The sequence below is a fragment of the Symphodus melops genome (assembly GCF_947650265.1).
Source record: "Symphodus melops genome assembly, chromosome: 3".
NCBI lineage: Eukaryota > Metazoa > Chordata > Actinopteri > Labriformes > Labridae > Symphodus > Symphodus melops.
Genome location: NC_136693.1, coordinates 28,979,161 through 28,999,333, shown reverse-complemented (window position 1 = coordinate 28,999,333; position 20,173 = coordinate 28,979,161).

Below are 20,173 nucleotides of genomic sequence, written 5' to 3'. Positions count from 1 at the left end.
TGGATTCAGAAACACGAGTGTTACCAGCCGCATGAAGGTGAAGTGAAGCAAAAACCCTCTTTTAAGACCAAGCGGTCACATCACCGCAGTATTTATATGAGATGTGATGTACAAACTTTCCAGTGATCATTCTGCCTTTGCATGACTCTCAAATAAATTATCTGTAAATACATTTGGTAAATATATATTGATATATTGTTATCGATAATCAGGCTGTCAGTGGAGTCGTTCTTGCTTGCTTCATTTAGAGACAAAGCTTTGTCTGAAATGGTGAAACTTCTTTTTACATTATCTAAGCCTGACAACAACAACAACAACAACGAAACAAGCTAACCTTCCCGCCCAGCTCATCATCTCCATGATAACGACAAGCTGCACGAGAGCGAATCTTGGCTCATAGTAAAGGTACGAGAGAGCTTTTCTTTATATTCAGATGCAAAATGGGAACAAGCTGCACTGACCAGGACAGTATTTTGGGACTGTTTTGCACCTGAATATCATTTGCACTTTTGTGGATTATATCTTGAGAGGGAGCTGATACTGGGAGCAAATGATTCACCATTTCTGGAGCTCTTAGCAGCCACAGTCCTTTCTTAGTGAATCAGGCCCTGAGTCTTTTAAACGAACCCTTTCTTTTCCTTTACACTTCCACTCTCCTTCTTTTTCTACTTTCCTCCACATCGCTCTGAGCACGCTTGCATGGGGGGTTGTATTTCCTACGCTGCTGTTGTGATTGCTGCGAGTTCAATTGTGTTTCCTTTCTGTGGTTCTGTGCATTCATGAATGCATCGTGTCAGACTGTAAACTCCGTCAGAGCTGTGGCCCTGCAGGGTTTAAGAGTTTAGCCCTCCTTGATGCTGCGTGCAGTACGATATTGACTTTCTTAAAGTCCGGATCATTTCTCCTTATCAGAAAAACATTAACAACCCCCCAACCAACCAATAACAACATAACATAAAGCACCACATTTCCTTAATCTCCTCTCGCAGTAACCATCAGCTGCTGGCTATACAAAGTACAATCAAAGTTGATTTTTTTTTTTTACTGTTCAAACAGCAGAGTGTGATTCTTACAACATTAAAACAGTCTGGTTTCAAGGAGGCTGGATCTAAAAGTCAAAGATCCCTCTTTAGGTCCCATGTAAAAATGCCCATTCAGCAGAAAAAAATAAATAAATCACACATCCCCTTTTGATATGATGAGTTATTCATGTGCATAATTAGTGTGGTTGAGTTGACTGACAAGTGTACTGGCTGTGACTTTTTGCAGGAAGTTTAAAGTCAGCTGAAGTTTGCATATGGTAAACGTCATTGTTTAGTTGAGTGATGCCTCTTCCGTAACTAATGACATAACTGAGAGTACATTTACGATTGATTCGCCCCCTCAGGAATATCGACGCCATACAAATACTTATAAATGATCAAACACTCTAAATACTTACAGATAGAAATGCCTCTTTGAAAATAATAATAAGTTTTTTATAGAAAAGGCAAAATTATGACATGAATCTGGGTGAAGCGAATAATTATTGACTTTCTTTTATCACTTCTCAGACTGAGTAGCTGCTTTAAAAGACTTGAAATGCATAGAATTGAATCCTGTTTTCTTTTCTGAGTCCGAGCCAGTGGTTGCCATTTTATTAAATGTACCAAACACAACTTGCATATCTGATCCTTTACCGACATGGACAGCACGTCTCCATCTACTTCCATTGTACAAAACTGAAGCCAGAAAACCCTGCGACGGGGCGCAGGTGGCCTAGCGGTTAGGTCTCGCCCCATGTATGAAGGCTGTAGATCTCCAAGCGGTCGGCTCTGTGGCTCTATCCAAAAAAAGGCCTAAAAAACCCCAAATATCTCTCTAAAACAGAAGAACCCTGGTGACATAATCTAGAACCAAGACCTACGCAGAAGCAGGGCTGGCTGGTGGAACCGTCGAACTGAAGCCACGCCTCCTCCCCTAACCGAACTTACAAATAAAACTCCAAAGATGGCGGAAGTCAGTACTGTTCACAGAGGAAGAGAGTCTTGTTTGTAGAATGTCAGTTTGGAGCAGACACTTAAACGTCTGTATTGTCAGGGTTTCAGTCGTGTTTTAAATGCTCCAATGAGCCGTATTTGTAGACGAAGCCGAGGATCATGACGTTACATTCAAACTAATAAAAAATATACTGTAACAATTGGACATTTATTAGCATGATTATAATTAACTATCACGATTGAATCTGGTTCTGACATAAATGTATTTGTCACATGATTTTAACTTCAACCCATGTCCCATCTGGTAACATGGAGGAGGCATATACTTGTATACTGCAGCCAGGAGAGCCAGCAGGGGGAGCTACAAATCCTTTGGCTTCACTCCTATGTGCGGCTGTTCATTCCCCTTTGAAATCATCCAAAAAAATCCCTCACAACTTGAATTAAGGTCCATGTCAAAGCTGTCATTTAACACAAAAAGCGTCCAAAGCTAAAACACAGTCAGTTCCATCTCTCCACCCTCCTCTGATGCGGAGCCTGTAAGGTGACCTCCAGATGTAGAATTACCAAAACCAGCTCAGAACAAGCCTTAACGCCGGCTAATGGATGCTTTAAATACACCCATTGATTTGTGTTGCGCAACCCACGCCATCGTAATGGTGGATGGAGGGGGGAGGAAGGAGGAGAGAAGGGGGTGACTTGAGGGGGCTCTGGCCAGCTGATGGGACTCAACTCTACCCCCCTTTCAGGGTCAGTTTACCACTACACAACTCTCTGAGTGTGTGTGTGTGTGTGTGTTGTTGTTGAATTGATTTCCTCTGCGATGACAGCTCCAGTCAGGCTGGCACCAAACCCCCCTGACGCACACACACACACGACACCATTGCCGCCACAACAAGTGCACACATACAGCGCTCATGATTTGCGCTGGGAAAATGGCAGCCACTGGTGTTGTGTTCTGGGGGTCGACCGGTGCATTAAATATCCCTCCTCCTTATCCTCTGCCTCTACAATCGTCTCCACAGTAACTCTCATATTGAATCATTTAAACAGATTTTTTCTGATAGAAGTTCGATGATTTTGATCTCTCTTTTCATCGTCCTCCTCCTTCTCCGTGATTTGTCTCAAATGAAGAGGTCATTATTAGTTTTAACTCTGTTTCTTCTCACACTGCGCTCAGTTTAAAAATAAAAAAAAGCTGCATCACCTCACAACGAATACATAGATTATGTTTTCTTAGTCAATGTTCACAGACTTCTAATTACACACGTTTTCCATCTCGTTGTCATCGTTTGGTCAGGATCTTCCTTCAGGGTCCGTTGGATCTTTTAAAGTCTTATATTGACTTAACGTGGACCAACATATGTGGTGTTTCACATCATGCTGTCGTTCAACAGACCCGGTCCTCCCTTTTGGATAAACCAACAGAAGCTGGTGCAGGTTCAGTCCTGATTACGAGATGTCTCCTGCCCTGCAAACATAATACTGTTACCACCATGGCTTCCATCTCCTGTCATCAGTTGATTAGATGAAACACCCCCGACAGCGTCTTCAGCGTCCTTCTCTGGAACGTCGTACTCATGGCGGGAGCGCTTGAAGCGTCGGTCGGGGTACTGGCTGTTGTCAAAGGGCATGCGATGCACACACAGCACGTGAGTCTTCAGGTTGCCCTTCTGGGAGGCGCTGTAGGGGCAGTAACTGCACTTGAACGGTCTCTGGCCTGAGGAGAGAAACACAACAAGAATATGTTAGCCAATTTAATACAATATGTCTCGAGCAGGGATTTGAGGGTAACCCGATGTCTCCGGACTCAAGTTTAACAGATGTATACCCATATTAAAGGACGACCACATTTACAGTGTAGGAAAACAACTTCTGCACTGGAGTCAAGTGGTCAAAGTTTTTGGGGCTAACTTGTTTCTAGGTTACAGGCAAGTGGCAATCTTTGGTGTAGAAAAATGAAGAGAAGAGTAAAAAACTGCAGGTCCTTGACTGACCACTTGAGGCTTGTTTCAAATGCTAAAAAATCCGCTTTAAAGCTCATATTTAACTTTCTATATTTAGAAGAGAAACAAAAATAATTTAATTATCTTATTTCCTTATTGCTTAAACTTTAGTAGATGTCATGATTTATCTCTTTTGGATATATTAAGCAAATTCCTTTTGCCTGAATGACAGGCGTGTTGTAGCTGTTTGTCAGGAGCTCACCTCAGCTCCACCTCCTGGCTCGTACCAGACTGATGAGTAGCAGGGTAGATTCAGCAGTCCCGCTATCAATAGCCTTCAAAACACCTCTTTAGAAACAAATGACTGACTCCATCTGTATACAGTCGGGTACAGGTATGCACCATATTTCAGAAGCACTGATCCATAAAGATAACTTGAAGGAATCAGAAGTGTTTGGTGTTGAACGCCGCTTGATGATAAGTGCACAAGTACCATACCGTGTTCCCCCTAGGATCTGTTAAGGTAAAATATTAGATGCTCCAGGTGCAGTATAAGTGCCAGTTTCACGTTCACTATTCAGATTTAGCAGGTGCTTGGTCTTTTCAGTTGATTAAAAAGTCAAGGTACACACACTCACATGAGAGATGACTAATCCCATTCATACACATTCACACATCGCTGACGAAACAGCTGGAGAAATTTGGGGTTAAGTGTCCTAGGACACATCGGACATGTTGTTGCGGGAGCTGGGTATCGAACCCTCAACCTCGGTTGAGAGATGACCAACCCTGACAACAGAGCCACAGCTGCCCCTTTTTTTTTTTTTTTTTAAATAAAAAAAAGCATCAGGCCTCTTGCTGATCATATTAACAGTGTATGAAATGACTGATGTTCAGTCAGAGGGCGGATCAGTTTGACTTAAACCATGATTTGTACTCTCTGGTAAATAAGCATTTCATGTTGTCTTTATTTAAATGAACATTATTGAGTGAGGTGTGATTTAAGGATGTTGCATGAGTAATTGTCATCAGTTGGACGTCTCAGGCCTGCAGGATTTCACGTATCAAAGTGTGTTTGCAACAAGACAGATTGGATGGAGAAACAAAGACTGGGAGAAGAGGGTAAAGTTGAGGACAAAGAGGAGAAGGGAAAAAAAAAGATTTTCTCATCTGCAGCACCCCGGCAGCACCGCCGAGCTGCTTATTGAAACAAATATATCCTGAAAACATTACCCAACGCTTAATACTCACCTCACTTTGTGCAGCCATACAGCTCACGCACATTCATCTGAACTAAACTTTTGCAGCTCCCTGAGTCGATATGCATCTTTTGTAGAGTGTGCATACATCTAGTCCCCTGAACACAATAGCCGGGCGGAAACAAGGCAAGGTATTTTTCTCTATCTCTCCCCGTCCCCCGTCCCCCGCCCCTGCAAAAGCTCCAGCACAGAATGTTCTCCCTAGATTGAATCTGATCATCACTGCAGCAAACACAATGGCCCTTAATAGCACCAGCCGTTTCTTTGAGGGATGCCGATTACAAAGCCATCATAACCCACTTCACTTAGCTCACTCACTCACAGACTGACAGACAGACAGACAGACAGACAGACGGAGAGGAGAGGAAAACGGCAAGCGAGGGAGGATGGAAGGAAGAGAGAAGGGCAGAATGAAGGGAGACACTTTGAGCCCTCTGCGGCACTTATTAATAACAGTACATTTGCTGTTACCCTCGTTTAATTTTTTTTCTTCTTCTTTATCTCTTATTCAATTTGAGACGCTCGAAATCAAATTAACATATGGGGTTTAAAAGCAGCATGGGGATAGGTGCGAGGAATATCAATAGGTAAAAGGCCAGGAATTAAAGAGGAAATAATCTATTTGAAGCACTCACTGGCGTACACATGGGGTTAGAGGGAGTGAGTGCACAGTCTACTTATATTGTATAAAGACGGACACATGCACACTTAAGCACACACACACACACACACACACAAACACTCAGGCGAGGATGTGAGGACGCAGTGAGGCAATGTTGTGGAAGCAGCTACTTTGTGTTTGGCAATCTGACACAGGATTTGGAGCCTCTCCGGCTTTTTGATATTACATTGTTTGCTCTTGAGCCACACAAAGGGGATTGCTACAAGTTTGGAGGCTTTGGATGTTCCAGTTGTCTGAATTTCCAGATAAGCTAGTCGGCGGCACACAATGAAGGGTCCCTTTTATTCATGTGCGGTTTAATTTCACACTCTCTTACATTACGTTAAGTCCGAGAGGCAGAATATCCCATCCCATTTTACACTTAGGAAGAGCGAGTTATGCCCCCAAACAACTCAACTCGGTGTTTTTTTTCTTCTTCTTTTTCCTCCTCTCTTACCGCTTATTTACTGTTTTTCCTCCGTGGACTTTAAAAATAAATACAAATCAAGCTTGGTTTTTATCTCCGGGGAAATGTTGAGGTAAGAAGAAAGAGATTGGGGTTTGAATCGCAACGCTTGAGAAACTTTGGATAGGATGTATAAACTTGAGTTAGTGTAGAGATTGAAATTGACTTCTGCTGAGAAACTTAGAGACGCACAGGCTAAACTTTGTAGTGGATTGAAAATTAAGAATCCTCACACACAAAGGAAGAAAACACACTCACCCCATTCAACAATGCACACACCATGCTATTCTTAACCGTCAACAATGCCATCATTAATCCACTGTTTGCTCCACATCTGTAAACTGAACTCTTGTATTCCACTTTTTCTCTCTGTGTCTCCACTATCAAACTCGTGTTACATTTTCCTCTGTCACTCAATAAACACGGGTGTGAAGCGTTAATGTTTAAATGATGACTAAATGGAAATAATAGGCACCTAATAAAGATGGCAGCCGGCTGCCTTACAGTCTTAATTAAATGGTCATACCTCTATGTTGCTGTGTAAACCGGGAAGGTCGGTAGGGTTCGATCTCCAACGCCTGCAGCAACATGTCTGATGACACTTAACTCTGAACGTATGAATGTGTTTGAATGGATTAGTGACTTATGATGGTCACTTCGCCACCCGAGTGTGAATGTGCAGGTGTGACCTGCAGTGGACAAATGACTGCTGTGATGAAAAAGGTCATGTAAATTATACTTGCAAACATTAGCTCGCTGATAAACACACTCTCTTCCTCAGGCCGGTTTAATCAGAGGTGGCGGGGCGGAGAGTAGCAGAGAGAACTCCCATGATTACCCGCCAGCCCCAACATCATCTTTTGTTGTTGTTTTGATTGAGAGCCCCCTGGTGGAGGAATCTATATACTCTGCCTTTAACATCCGTCCCTTATCACATGGTTTACATGGAAGAGGAAAAAATGACTTTACTGGACAGCAGACAGGAAACAACAGGATTCAGAACTGATCAGGAATTCTGCAATACTGTATTTTCTTTTTGAAGCATATTGTGAGAAGTGAAAGTGAACGTTACAGTAAAAGTCACTTTCGAAATGACTCCAGCAGTAAACAGTCTTCTGACAAAACATACGACAACCAACCTCTTGCTTTAAGCTTATTCCAGTATTTAGAAATGGTTGAATTTCTGAATAAGTACAGAAAACTATATTTGCCTTTTTATCATCCAGAGCAAACATTGTATGACAAATTGCATCAAGAATCAAATCGAAATCAGAATCAGAAATACTTTTCAGGGCTATTGCTTACACCTCTCAAAATTAAGACACTGTTGGTCATTTTTCTCAGCCTGTATCTTTTTAATACAGTACAATCTTTGCAAAACATTTTGTCTTACACCTTCCATAAATAATGTGTCCTCTTTGTCTTCACTAAAGGCTTATTTTCTGGGTTGGTTTCTTTGCCAAAAGCCTTTAAGGAATGAACGAATGACAGGAAGGAGACACATAAAGGAATCCAGAGTGTGGAAAACAGAGAAAGAGACAGACAGAGAGGGAGAAAGAGGGAGAAATAATGGTCTTGTTTTCATTAGTGTAGTATTATCTAAGCCTGTTAATTAACCCCCTAAGGTCCTCTGCATGGAGATCAGAGGAAAAGGGGGGAATGGAAGTGAAGAGGAGGGCAGGGCGAGAGGATTCAGTGGGTGGAGGTGTTTGTCTCTGTGTATGTGTGTGGGAGGCTGTATCACATCGCTGCCACAAACAACTGACACATGTGCTCATCCCCTCACTCCTGAATCATCCACCCACCTGCTTTAATTATCGCAGCTCTAACACTGAGTGTAGACAAGGAAACAGAGCTGTGTATGTGCCTGAAACCTGCATTATTTCTAATGACCAGCAGGAGGAGACTGCACTTATAGGACATCTCACATTAAATATGGCTTCTTATCATCTCTGTCATAGCCTCGGTATGCCAAATTGGAAGACATAGGGTTTTTTTTCGAAACCGTCTCCTGTACTAGTAATATGCACTGATCTGGTCAAAATGCAGTATGTGAACAAATGTGAGATCCTCGGGATGCCAAAAGTACCCAGATGTCAAAAATGTACAGTAGACATCAGACCAGTCTCCTGTTTCCCACAATGCAAAGCGCCAGGTCAGAGATTTAAAATGACGGAGAGTCATGGCCACCACGGGTGTAATGATCACACACACACCAAACCCAGATACAAAAACAAAAATCATGAAAATCTAAATGAATCACTCGTTGGCGTTCAGCAGACTTTAAATGGATGCTACACTGTAGAGATGTTTGCAGTCAGCTGAGCTGTTGTTCACTTCCTCTTTCCACGACAAGAGAGTAATGTGTGTCCTCATGACATGTATATTTTAGAAACATATGGCGGTCATAATCTAATAAAACAATGATTTATTGTTATTCTACATTAACTAATAACTTAATCGTACATTTGTTTTTGGAGTTAAGAAAAAATGAATTTGTTTCTAAAGTTTTAATCACAAGAATATTTGTATTTCTGCGTGGGCGTCTTTTCTGATGGAAAAGTGACGTCTGACAGGAGGGATGGCAAAGAGGTCATAATATGAAACGTGTAACTTACTCAAACTGTGCTTATACTGGACGCTTTGTTGCCATATGTGAACAGCACGCCTCGAGGAAAAGTTTTGCCTCGCCTTCTCCATAAGACAGCAACAGATGGTGAGTTGGCATCGAATGGCATTAATGGAGGGCAGCATTTGGATGGATGCCAGCAGGCACATCCTGGTCTCTTAGGGCGCACTCACACGAGGCTCCGTTGCTCCGCACTTTGCTTATCGGCCCCTCTCCCCATGACCTGCACTCACATCGCTGCAGGACACGGTTTAATCTTGTACATAACACATGCATGGCTTTACTTGGTGGGGATCGATTATACTTCTCGTCCACGTTTGGTGCCCCTGCTTGTGTTTGTACATGATCAACATAGCTCACCTCTTTAATCCGTGCCAGAATCAAAGAAGTGTGGTTTAGAACAGAGCACTCACACTTTTTAAACTTTGAGGGTGAAGTGGCTCGAGCAGGTTAAGAACGTCTTAGTGTGAGTGCACCTTAGCTCTTCTGTATGTGAATGTGTGTCACTGTGTTTTCTATGAATTGATTTCCATGCACAAAAAAAAAAGAAGAACTATTTCATTTGGTTGTATTCACGCACTGCATGTGTGTGTGTGTGTGTGTGTGTGTGTGTGTCCTTTGACGTTTCTTAGTGGCAGTAAGTGACATACTTTATTGTTTTTCTGTCGTTCATTTAGAATAGATACAACATTGCTTAAAACAAAGGGCACATTCCTAAAGAAGCTCGAGTGTAAGAACATAAAGAGACAGACTGAGATACAGAAAGACAGACAGACAGTTTGTAGGCTGAGACACACACACACACACACACACACACACACACACACACACACACACACACACACACACACACACATATACACACAGAAGGTGTGAGCAATTAAATGTGCTAAACCATCTGTTCAATAACCTGCATGCATGCTGTGGCTCCAGGATTACTCAGCAAAGTGCACAAAACAGCCTCACACACACACACACACACACACACACACACACGTAATTCAAACGGTAGTTTCAAACAGGTATTACAGATGAAATTATACTTGTCGTTTGTGGGAGTAACATATCTGTATTTGGGGGATAAAATAAATACATCTTGCATTCACATTGACAGAAATGATGAAAAATGAAGATGATCGAAGGAGTTGTCTTGAAAAAAAGAAGAAGAAACACGTTTTGTAAAACATTCTTGGTTCATTGTACGTACACTTCTGTATCTGTCAATGCCAAATGCTTCTTTGCACAAGATACCAGGCGACAGAATGAAGTGGTGAAAGTAACATCGCGCCTTGTTCAAATTCACAAAACAGTACGATTCTATATGTAGCATATAGCTGCATTTCTTTAGATTTTGTCAAATATAGTTAAACTGGGAGGGGACCATCTGCACTGATACTATACCAAAGATAAAGACTCCGACCTTAAAGGGGACATATTATGAAAAATTCACTCTGACAGTGTTTCTGAACATGTGTTTGGGTAACCTGAGTGTCTGCAGACCCACAAATGTGAATTAAATCCATCCAGTCCTTTGTCTGCACAAGTCTTACAACACTCAGAAAGATGTGCTCTCCTTGTGATGTCACAGTGGGATTCTGATACCCTGGTGTTTACACCCCCAGCCTGGTCTGCCACTTTTATTCTCACTAGTGAAGGACTGATGTCTACTGACAGCACAGATGCTTCATTTAGACCACAGGGGACAGTTTAAAAAAAGGTGGGACCGGGCTATACTATTTCCTCTTTAACATAATGAAATATACCTTTTTTATTTGATCTCTGATTGGATTTGTGAACATACTGTTTATTTGCTTTGGATGTTTGGCATCCAACCATCACTACAAACATTTTGACGATGGCAGAGTGAGTATGATGTCTGTGATTTTGGTTCCATCCAGTGAGATTTTTAAAGAAAGTAGAATTTAGAATGCATGCAAACATGGAAGTGGAATTTCTCAGTTCTTACTAACACACCAAGATAATACAGTCGAGGGGTCAATACACCTCAGTCCGACCCAAACGGGCCTGAGCATTCTGTGTATTCTCCATAAAATCCCCTACCTGGATTTGACCCTTCTATCAAAAGTGTTAGTCGTCTGCCTTTTGGCATCACCATAAGCTGGAAGTAAGGTAAAGTGCACAGACTGTAAAGAAGTAAAGATGCAACCACTAAAGTGCGTGTGGTTTCTCTGTTTCATATTGTAACTGACGTCTCGTGGAAGCAAGCGAACTGCAGCTGCCTTACTGTGTTTGTTGTCAGTGAGTGACTCAAACTCCTGTCTGTCTCACCAGCATTAAACAATGACTGAAGAGTGATGTGTAAGTTGCATAATTTCCAACCCGGCTGTCCAGACTGAAGTCACATTAAACAAGAACCAATCGGTATCCGATTTAGGACCAAGTGGCTCAAAAAGATCTGATCTGAGTCATTCTGTATGCAGTGTGAATGTTTTTAACCTACTCCAGCAAAACTTTGCAGCCTGCTGTCTGTTTGGTTAGTTTCCAAAAAAAGAAGACGAAGTAAAAAGCCAAAAGCTGGTGTTTGAGTGTAAGAGAGAGTGGCCTGCTTATGTGTGATGTTAAACTCTTCATAAATGTTTGAGTGATTTAGAGGTTTGTGGCCAGTGATTTGATTGTAACACACTAAAAATATATATTTATTCCTCCGCCCTCATCCACAGCCCCCCTCCAAAAATAAATACATTAACATTACTTCAAACAGCCTGAAGGGAGTTTTACCCTTCTCTGGATTCCCTCTGATGAATTATGAGCATTTCCCCCAACGAGCCGGCGTGTTGATAGAAAATTGGCCTGAAGTTTGGGGAATAGTGATTTGGTCTGTTTCCTAGCTTAACTAGAGAAAACCAACACACAAATAACACCAAGGGAGGCACTTAAGGAGAGGAGAGGAGCTGCGGAGAGGGAGGGGTGGAGGGGAAGGAGCTCTTTCAGCATCAAAGCTTGCTAAAATGTCCCCCACCAGGGACCAGGTCCCAAGTTAAATACTGAACTAGATTATTAATTGCTCTACCAGTAGGACCTGTTAATAAGAAGCAGAAATAGCAGCTGCTTCCTTTCTGTCTTCATCTCTTGTTCTATTTCTACTTTTCATGCCTCGTTCCTGGAGTCTGCTGCTGTCCCTTTTTTTTTTTTTTTTTTTTTTTAATTGCGGTGTTTAAAGTTTGCCTCGTACACTCCTACACTCATCTGTTTGCTAACTCACACTCTGACTCACTGAAATCTGAACTCCAACTCACTCACTCTTAATCATGAACACACCAGGTTAACTCACGCCTTTATTTATAACTCACTGATGTATGCCTTACTTTCACCAAGTTTCCATTCTCACTCAATCTTTGTTTGTTTTCTGTGAAACATTTGACTGTTTTTAATATTTATCTTTTATCAATGATGTAAATTAACAAAGACAGCAAACATTAGCCCTTGTTTTTCACATTTCCAACCCACAACAGCGCCGAAACAAAACTCTGCAGTCATGTTTGTACTTTAACATAGAATTTATTATGGAGTAATGTTGTTGTTTCGGTGTGTAATTCTGTATAGTGTTAAGCTCAAGAGGCACGTGGCCTGCTATGATGTTTTACAGTGACATCAGCAGGGTTGTTACTTTCCTGCCTTGAACTAGAAATGTACATGGGGCCATAATGAGGACTTTGTGACCAACACAAGCTCTTCTTTCTTTTGCTTAAATGGCGAAAGCTCTGAGGGAAGGTTGCTCTCGGGTGAACCTTTGAAATAAGCTGAGAGGAAGTAAGTATCTCGATATCAGTCCACCATCCTGTGATGCTAACCCAGCTAGCGTTGAGGCCGCAATCACATACGGCCCGATGCACAGCACTTCATCTAAAAAGCCAGCATTCACAGTGTCTTAGTTAGACACAAGCTTACTGTTAGGACAAAGTCTTAGCATTGTGGTGGTGCGTTCTGTTGTTTGTTTGTTTTTATTCCTGTATATGTTCCCCAGAAGGATTATAGGAAATAACCTTAAAACAAACAGAAACAGAAATAATAAATGTAGTCTCAGTGACGTCTTCCATTGGTTTCTGAAGCTCCAAAAGCCTCAGACAAAGTCACAGACAAGGAGCTGGAGCTGAGGCTGGCCTCTTTAAACAGCTACAATGCATCTCTTAGCCTAAATATAATCAAATGGGATGATTTATAAAAACATTGACCCCCCCTGTTCAGTGTGAACCAACAATAAGCTATTCAGACTGAAAACACTACAATTGAACCAGCTGTGAACATGTTTGATCCTGCAGTCAGACTAGGCATCATAACATGGGTGTTAATGAGACGTATTCCCAGCCAGCCTCAAGTGGACACTTGAGGAACTGCAGTGTTATAACAACAATGTTTTAATTCATGCAACCTGTAACAAAATCATATTTAGAAGAAATAGGCTGTTTAACAGTCCTGACAAGTCTCATATAAGTCTGCAGATGTTTGTTGCATTATTCTCACTCAGGAGTTAATTTTGTCATATTATCAGTAAAACCAAAAAAAACACTCGTTCATTCAGTCATTTTAAGTCATAGTAAATGGGTTCATAGTGTGTGTGTGTGTGTGTGTGAGTCCCTGCTGAACTGAGGGAGGCACAATCTGCTGCTGACCTGTCACTGTACACAGATAATGGATGCCCAAGTGTGTGTGTGTGTGTGTGTGTGTGTGTGCGTGTGTGTGTGCGTGCGTGTGTGTGTGTGTGTGTGTGTGTGTGTGTGTGTGTGTGTGTGTCTGTCATCCATGTCTCTCAGCAATAAAGAGAGAAAAAAGAAAAAAAATGGAGGGCAGTGGGGGTTGATAGATATGCAGGCCACCTGCTTCTCACTCACATTCTGACACAAAGAGCATCGGCTGCTCTGCTGCATTAATCATCATGAACTTCCTTTGACCTCCACACACAGCGATAACAGCTCAAAGTTATGGAAACAGTCAGGAAACACAGAGCAACAGACGGGCAGGCAGACTGTTACGCTCAAGGTTTTACTATACAGAGCTGAACCGAAGGGAGAGATCAGTTATTACAGATATGATCTGTTATATTATTAACACTATTTCCATTGAGTCCTTTTCAATGACGGCCTCTGGGATTCCCAGGATCGCAGCCCCGGTCAAGAGGTCAAAGCAACAGTGTCAAGGTCAGGTTAAAGTTCAGAGATCAGGGAGCAACTTTGAGAACGGGGCAAAGTTTTACACAATTAAACACAATCCATTAAGTCTTTGATTCATTACTGGGAAGATTCTGATCTTACAAAAACACAACAATGAAAACAAAGTGACTTTGCATACACACTTAATATGGGTCACCAGGCAAAATGAAGACGTAAACATTTGGACATGCGATATATTTAGAAATAATAAAAAAAGTTGACTTTCCCCCCCTGTTTGTGGTACACTGTAGTCCATTTTCAGTCATGCTTCACCGTTTATCCTCTGTGTCCAACAGGAAGCTTCCACTACATCGGATTAGTTTCCTTTAAAGGTACAATATGCCACATTTTAAACATTAATTTATAGCCAATATCTAATCTGTTTTACCAAAATGCATCGTTGACTTTCTAAACTCCTTCTGTGTTTGTTGTTCTCAGCTCTTTGTTCACACGTCCTTCAGCTTGTTAAAGCTCAGCTCAGAGGCTCACAGGTGTCAGACATGTTTTATTTATTAAGTTATCATCTCCCTCTCAAACCATCAGCCCTGCCACCTGATAGGGGGAAAAGAGACGGCCCCGTCCACTTAGGGACACTGCCGAGGCATAATGGCGAAGTTTAGTCTTTTAATTATAATTATTACAATAACCAGCAGAGTTTCCTAACAAAATAAAAAACACGTTGTTTGGTCTGAAATACTTGAAAGAAAAAAGGATGAAATCATCTTTGTAATGCATTTTGAAACAGGGATCACATACACACATGTAACACCATACACACATGATGATCATGATGTTTTAGATACTTTTATATTTTGACTTTATTCTCCAACAAGGTGCACGTCAAGCAGCTCAGCAGCCTCCTCACATGCTGATCATGTATCAGTTGTGTTAGCTGGCAGCAGGTGGAAGTGAGACAAACTGCAGCCGAAGAACAGCAAGTGTTATCAACACATAGACCAAATATGTGTGTGTGTGTGTGTATGTGTGTGTCAAGATGCCCCGGCCAGGTGCACCTCAAGGACTTGCATCCAATTTGTGCAAAACAGGAGGAGAGGAAATATAACGCCTGTGTGTCTGATTCTCACACCAGCACACAATTCAACAACTGATGATGATAGAAAAAAAAAAGCCCTCAGTGCAAATGTGTCTCAGTGCACACACTTCAATAAAGTCATTGTGTGAACTTACAAACTCCTCTTTGGATGCACTTAGCTAAGCAGGTAACATCAGCGTCTTCACAGGGATCAGCTTGTAAACACGATCAGGACTTGATCGTATTTTTGCATTTTGAACGCAGAATCCTGCATACAGGATCATCAGACTCAGAATTATCTACCAAGGAGCTTAAATCCCTTCAGATCCAAGCAACACCACAACTTCTTTAAAACCTCTCCCTGTAGAGATGTTATTTACCCCCTTTCATAAGCTCCCCCCCCTCCTTCTTATATTCCCCTGTTCATTCTCCCCTCTCTCTCTCTTTCTCGCCTTCTCTCTGTTTTTTCCCCCCTTCTTTCTCCCTTACCAGGGGAAAGCCTATTTGTCCGCTTTAGGTGAAATCACTCAATTCTTTCAGGAAGAAGCTTTGGAGGCCCCTATAGCATTCGAGAGAGAGAGAGAGTAAAAGAAAAAGAAGAAAGTACGTGTGTGTGAGCAAGAGTCCACCTTCCAAATAAGTTCCATTAATCATGGGCCAGAGTCTAATGTAACTAATATTTTACAATTAGAGGAGACAAGATGGAGCTGGGGGCCATCTATCTCCCTTACACCACATGATCATCGATTCATAAGAACTGAAGAGAGAGAGGAAGAGGGAGGCCGGAGCACAGTGGGCCTGCGTTTACACACACACACACACACACACACACACACACACACAAAGAGAAGGAACACATTTTGCCAGCACACGCAGACACACATGCAGACGTAGCCACACCCACACACACATAAGCACAGATGCTCAGCAGGACGTAGAGGGATGCATGAGAATGAGGGGACAAGCTGTCTCATTAGCATTTATTACTATATGTATTTCTTTAAATCAGGGCTGCAAAAAACTTGACTGTTGATTTATTTTTATAAATCACTTTTTGCTGTTTGAACAAATAAAATCAGAAATTTTCCTTTTTCAGAGTTCACCAGCAGTCAAAACCAAAAATAAAGCAAATTACAGGACATATTAATAATCATTTAGGATGCTGAAATCAGATAATCTGGGACTATCACATTAAGTTTTGCATGATCTATGCAATAATACTGTATAGAATACAATGAAATAGAACAGAAACACTTTATCACGACTTTATCATGCAAAGGCAGGAATGTGTCTTTAACTTGTGTGTGCAAATATATGCCCTTTATTTTCTGTGCATCGTTTTGTTCTGGAGACTCTTTTAATACATTCATGAGGGCATGTTGTTGTTTTTGTCATTGTGGAATAAATGAAATCAAATATAACTTTGGACATTAGGTGGTTTGAAGTCGGTTTCATGTTTGCATGAACACGGGGCAGCAGAAAAGACAGATATGAACTCAAATCTTGTTTTTTTTAAACTTCTATTAGACAGAAAATTAATGCGAAGAAGAAAAGAAAAGATACAAGAACAACAGAATACTGTTGGATCAAACCTGCAGACTGGGGTGTTAAATATAAAAAATAAACAAATACTGCAGCGTCTGTGTGCGCTGCCATCTGGGCAAATGTTTCTCATTCAACTTATTTTAAACCACATTTACCTGAAAAGTCCAAAGAAACGTCGTAATTTAAGATAGACAAAGCTAAGCTAAATGTACCTGCAGACATGTTTGAACTAATTCAGGTAATCTCATTTCAATGCACTCAACTTTATCTGCCCTCTCTTGCCTAATTGGATTTTTTTTACATATTATAAGCATTTCAGTTCTTCTAATTTCTTGTTTTTCATATCTTGAAATAAGTTTTTTTATTATTATTATTATTATTAGGTACCTTTGGCTCAGAATAAGTGTAATTAGAAATTTTGGATGAGAAATTACTCAAAAATTAATTTGAGTTTTTGTTTTTGCTGGAAACCTACTGCTGAGCCATGAGTTCAATCCAGATTACTTTAACCCCCCCAAAAAACTAACAAGGTACCAAAAACAGATGCTATTCAAGATTTTAAAAAATTGAATAACCATATTAATTTCCATATAAAAGTGTGTAGTAATGGGACAGCTATTTGTTGTGCAAAGCAGGTTTAAATGCTGCTTAAAACCCTCTGCACACGAGTATAAGAGGACATATTAAATGACTATTTTATTTGTGATGTTATTGGCCTAAAAGTAGTTATATTTAATTAACACAAGGTTGCTATAACCCTAAAATTCCCAGAGCACGGTCAATGACGTTCTGTGTTCCTCTGCAGTGCAACATCCAATCCCTGTAAGGGGTACTGTGGCCGCTATCAGCACTGCTCAAAAACCTGGTCTGCTGAGCCCTCTAGTGGTCTAACTAAGGCGCTGCACTGCAAAGCACAAGTCGTTCTAATGTAAAAGAGGAGGGGAAATTAGAGGCAGCTGAACAAATGAGCGGAAAGATGGGTTCATCTGCAGTTCACCATCTGCCTGGCGACCAACCGAAGACTGGCACAACTGCAACCGCTGCAGAGCGACTTCTTCAACACATCAATCCACATGAAGCCGCAGACACACAGACAGCACGCCGGCCTGTCTGCACAAATATGTGCAAACACAAATGGCTGCAAAACATGCCGTGTAGGGAAATGAGAGGAAATGGATACTGAAGAGAAGTGTGTGTGTGTGTGTAGGTGTGTGTGTGTGTGTGTGTGTGTGTGTAGAGTGGGGGGGAGGCAGAGAAAAGAGCAAGAGAGAGAGTTAAATGAAGGGCGAAGAATGGTGTTCATCATCCTGTGAGAGGTCGCTTCAAATGTTGAAATAGCTCAGCAACACACACACACACACACACACACACACAGACACACACACACACACACACACACACACACACACGACAAGCCGGATGGAATGAAAGATGACCTAATGTGTTCTTTAATCAGACACATGTGTGCCGTTACATGGAGATACACACTTATCCCAAGATATAGGGATGATAAACACAAAAAACACACACACAGTTATTCCTGCCTGCCCATTCCCCCACATACATACAAACACACACACACACACACACACACACACACACACACAGCATTTACAGTACTTAATACACACACAGACAAGCAAGATATATCCTGATTGTTCCAGCTCAGCAAAACTCATCTTGGACGAGTGTGTGTGTGTGTGTGTGTGTGTGTGTGTGTGTGTGTGTGTGTGTGTGTGTGTGCACATAAACCAGTCAAACAGTAACTTTCTCCGGATGTGGTTTTATTGGGAACAGACTTTCGTGGCAGGAGGCCCCCCACATCTGGTGCGGTGCAGCTGATCCGTTTAAAAATTAGTCAGGCATTGACCTGGGCAGCCTCCCAGCGGCTCTGCAGCCTTTAGGGTCCTGACGTTAGGTTAACACAAATACAGATTCCATCAGTGTGCGGCGGATCAGGTTTCAGGCCACAGAGGGGGACGATGAAAGTGTGTCATATTTCTTCCTTTGAAAAGCAGAGTCAGCTGAAGCGGCCCGGCTGTGTGTTCACTTCGGATGTTCGGGAGATTTGTTGTCATTTTTACTGTTATGATTCTGCTTTGATGCTTTTAAAAAAGATTGATGTCTTGTACCAACAAATGTGCCGACCCTCCTGTTTTTAGACACACACACACACAACCACACCCACCCACACACACACACACACACACACTCCAACACAAATAAACATTTGTATGGATTTACTCTTGATGAAATCTCATCACCTCAGAGTAAGTCTGAGGCCTTTATCGTCGACTCCCTGTCGGCTCAACCTGATGCCTGCTAACCTTAAACACTGCCTCATACCAAGAGTTTCCCATTTACCAGAATCACAGGACCAAAATGATCAAAGAAATTAACCAATGAAACGTCTGTGATATCTGATTTTTTTTTCATGAATTTACTTCTTTTCTGACAGCGCTGGACATTTCAGAAAGTTGCAAAACAGCAAAACACAAAGTGATGCATGAAGATACTTTTCATCATTTCCTTCCTCTCTCAACTTGGTCTTGATGATTTCCTTTGTTCCCAAACCTCCAACACTTTGTTTGGTAACCATCAAGTTTTCCCAGAACTTGTTTTTTTTTTTTTTTGCACCTTTGCATGATTGAAAAAAGGAAAGAAGAAAATACTGGGAGACTCTCGGCTGATAAAAATCAAACTCCCTCATTTTTGGCATTTATGCATTGTTATAAAACTAACCTGCAAATCCAAGAAAGAAAACATGTGGGGAAGGAATACTTGATCCTGTGGTGCAGATCAGATCAGTGCAGAGAATAATCAATGAATCTACCGTGTGGATGAGACACACAGTTCTTATTGCTATTGAAATGACAGGACATGTCTCTCACCAGGGGACACTTGTAGAGAAACAAACTACTCATTAGTCGATTTGAAAGTTAACATGTGATGCTGTAATGGTTCAGGGTTAATTAATCATATTTGAATCTTTCATTGGATAACATTGAATATCAGGGTTCAAACGTGTCAAAACAGTCTCTTGAGTCCAACCTGCAACTCCTCTCCTGAATGTCACTCCCAAGTCCCCACTTGCTCTCGCTCCACAGTTTCCAACTCTGTCCAAACTCCTATCTCAATAAAAGCATAAAAAAAGCTCAAACTAAAGCCAAACTAAAAAACTTTTTAACCATTTTTACATTCAGCATTCCTTTCAGACTGGAACGATGAACGATGGAGAACAGGCAGACGGAGCACATGCTATATGCTGATGTTGTTTGAATGTTTACATGTTGAGTAAGGTCTTTTTACCTGCTTTTTATAAAGTGTCTTGAGAGAACACTTATGTTATGAATTGGCACTACAGAAATAAAGATTGATTTATTGATGTCATGTGACTCACAATATCAACAAAAGAGTGTAGAGGAAAATACAGATGAACAAAAACAACATTAAGGAGTTTGATTACGTGCACTGAGATCACGCCGTG